The 3588-nt window shown below is 40.7% G+C and overlaps 1 protein-coding gene across 1 annotated transcript in view; it reads right to left on the bottom strand.

Annotated features, from left to right (window-relative positions):
• Nucleotides 1-3588, bottom strand: part of LOC119423384 (histone acetyltransferase p300) — a 212564-nt gene that overhangs the window by 115026 nt on the left and 93950 nt on the right. The gene's annotated exons all lie outside the window — the stretch shown is intronic.

Below are 3588 nucleotides of genomic sequence, written 5' to 3'. Positions count from 1 at the left end.
CTCATTTCAGACAGAAGATCAAAATGCATAATTACTTTGTAACAGGCATTTTAACTTGATTTCTACTTTGAATGAGGATTAAAAATCATTTATACTGTTTCACAGTTGATTTAAAATGAGTAGTTCACTTCAACATTTAAAATGGTTTGAACTAAACACACTTTTGATTATCAAGACATTTGTAAAATAGTAATGATAATATAAAAGAGAGTGTTCTTTCAATTGATCAGTGCAGGACACTTAGAAAGTCTCTGGATGAGCTTAATTTGTGTTTCTGGATTCAAATCAATGAAATAACAGTTCCTTTTCCAGGAAGGCCCTCAGGGTCAGGACTTGACCTGAGGCTTAGTTCACTACAGTGGGATGAAATATGCTATTTTTTTGGGACAGGCATTTTGGGTTTTCATGAGCTGTATGCCATAATCATCAGTATTAAAACAATTAAAGACCTGAAATATTTCAGTTGGTGTGCAATGAATCTGAAATATATGAAAGTTTCGTTTTTATCATTACATTATGGAAAATAATGACCTTTATCGCAATATGCTAATTTTTTGAGAAGGACCTGTAGATCTGATGGCTGTAGGCAGGAAGGATCTCTTGTAAAGGTCCGTTCCACAGTGGATCCTAAGAAACTGGCTGCAGATGCCGTCTGATCCGTCCACCCAGACTTGGCTGTCCTCTCGGTTCCCCCGGGCTGTAGGACCGCCCGAATTCTGGGCAGAACTCCTCCAACAGCGATGGCTACTCCTCCCAGCAGTCTGCCGAGCTCCTCGTCGCTGCAGACAGCCAACTGTAGGTGCCGAGGGACGATCCTGTCCTTCCACTGTCATGAGCCGTATTTCCTGCTAGTTCCAGGATCTCAGTGATCAGGCACTCGAGCACAGCTGGCAGGTAGATGAGAATACGTCCACAGAACTTCCTTTTCAACTCATTTGAGATTTGGGGCTGTAGTTGAGATATTTGAGCTTTTGAGATGTTAATCCTGCAGCCATGTCTCAGTGAAACACATAACACTGCATTCCCGATACTCTGGATGAGTCCTTGTTAAGGCTTGAAGTTCATCCAACTGGTTTCACAGCGATCTCACATTGCCCATCATGATTGATGGAAGAGATGGTTTAAACTTCATTCTTCTCTCTTTCTCCCTCTTCTTTGCTCCTGCTCTGCATCCACGACGCCTCCTTTTCAACTCATTTGGGATTTGGGGCTGTAGTTGAGATATTATTTGAGCTTTGGAGATGTTAATCAGCTGCTCCTGGTTGTAAAAAACATCCTTGTTGTTATGGTTACGCATCATAACAAATGTCCAAAAGCAAAGATATTTTTGTTAAAATTCTTCCAGCTGCACAGCATCAGACACCAGAGGAAATAATCATCCAAAAAAGCGATTTATATCCAGAAAAAAAGAGGAATTAAAGTTTTCAAAAATAATCTCAGAATGAAAGTAACAGAGCTACTCCAACATGCATCCACCTTGAGCGGCGCAATTCTAGAAATATATATATTGCACAAAGTTCATTTTTTAAATTTCAAAATAAAACTATAGGCTGATAAGATTTTTTTTTTCTCCTGTTTGTGTGTTATTTCTCATATTTTGGGGGGAGTGGTAGCTCAGAGGTATAAGAAGGTGAGCCTATGATCGAGAGGTCACTGGTTTGAATCCCTGGACAATTACAAGAAATTATGGGTGAGAAAAGTTCCTGCACCATTATTTGTCCTACTTTTTGCAGACAAATCGTAGAATGACAATAATGCCTGAATTTATTGGAAAATGTAGAATCTCACAAATGCGGCTTTTTCTTAAACGATTTCTAACCAGGTTTTGTTGACACATTAATCATTGCAACAGAAACAAACAGTGTGATGACTGAACGGTCAGTAAAGACAGAGAAGAGGGAGCCAACACAAGGTTAGCACTTCAACTAACTCATCCATGAAAACCAACGAGCAGAAATGAGTCGCGCTGTATGTGTGGAGTATTATTTCCCCACTATAAAACATTTTGCTAAGACTACCCTGTTCTTCTTGGCTTGGCCAGAAAAATATCAGTCCAGATGAAAGCTGTCTGGTGAAGCATTAAATTCATGACTGTCAATGAAACAGCATCTTCCTCATCAGTAGATCATTACTTTTATAACAAAAGTTTTACGCTATATTTTCTGTAATATGAAAGTGATTTTTAAGTTATGTCAAGCTGTTTAAAAACTAACAATTTAGACATAACCCACAAGCAGAATATCAGTAGCACTGCTAGTTATTTGACAACATGTAAGGCACTGGCACATCACTGTTATACTCCAGGGTAGAATGGCCTCCTCTGGACACCAGAAGAATCAGCCATTGGTATATTCATATAAAAAGTAATGTACGGACTTCTTCCCTCTTATATTTGTACTCTGATTGTACAGCGTGGTGCTGGCTCATACTCCATCCATTCACAGGACTATTTGATGCCTGTTAATCCGTTTGCCTGAACTGAATTGGGTTAAAAGGTTTTTGTAAATTGAGACCAAATATGTTCAGAATTTTTATTTATTGTTGTTTTAAATGTTTCTTAATTTGTTTCCAAATTTAAATTTGTTGTCTGGACAGTGATGTGGTAACTACAGTATGTTTTACATTTGCTGCTGCCTACCTTGGCCAGGTCTCCCTTGAAAGAGGTTTTTAATTTAATGGGATTTTCCTGGTTAAATAAATAAATAAAAATAACATTTGTTTACAGAATTTTTAAGAACAATTTTATTGTTCATTATTTGTTTATTTTTTAACCAGCCACTCGGGAGCTCAAGCCAGTGCATCTCTCATGCCAATCTCAAGCCTGGGTAACTGGTGAGAGTTGTGTCAGGAGGAACAGCTGGTATAAAACAATCGTCAGGGGTCCAGCAGGTAAAACAACTGGGAGATAAAGTTATAGAGGCCAGAATGAGATGGTTTGGACATGTCCAGAGGGGGGACAGTGGTGTGGACATGTCCAGAGGAGGGACAGTGGCTATATTGGTAGAAGGATGCAGTGCAGTGTTTCCCCTAGATCAGCTCCATTGGCGGAGTGCTTGTGGTATTTATTTATTTTTTGTCGACAGAGGTGGAGTCACGTCTTTGTTGTCCCGCCTGTTAGTTTATCTGTATTTTGTAGCCGGTTTTTATCAGTTGCTGACCGGGGGTGTCGGTAGACGGGGTGTCGGTAGACGGGGTGCACTGTTCCATTGACGGGGCGGGGTACCCCACTTGTCTAACGGGAAACACTGGGATGTTAGAAATGCAGCTGCCAGGAAAAAGACAAAGAGGAGATATATGGATGAAGTTAGAGAGGACATCGAGGTAGTTGGAGTGAGGACAGAATGACGACAGAGGAAAGAGTGAGGACAGAGGATGCAGAGGACAGAGCGAGGACAGAGAATGCAGAGGACAGAGTGAGGACAGAGAATGCAGAGGACAGAATGAGGACAGAGGATGCAGAGGACAGTGAGGACAGAGGATGTAGTGGACAGAGTGAGGACAAAACGATGCAGAGGACAGAGTGAGGACAGAGAAAGCAGAAAAAAGAGTGAGGACAGAGGATGCAGAGGACAGAGTGAGGACAGAGGA

This window comes from Nematolebias whitei, chromosome 17 (assembly GCF_014905685.2).
Source record: "Nematolebias whitei isolate Nwh7 chromosome 17, NemWhi1, whole genome shotgun sequence".
NCBI lineage: Eukaryota > Metazoa > Chordata > Actinopteri > Cyprinodontiformes > Rivulidae > Nematolebias > Nematolebias whitei.
The sequence above is the reverse complement of the archived record's forward strand: the minus strand, read 5'-3'. Positions and strand labels throughout refer to the sequence as shown.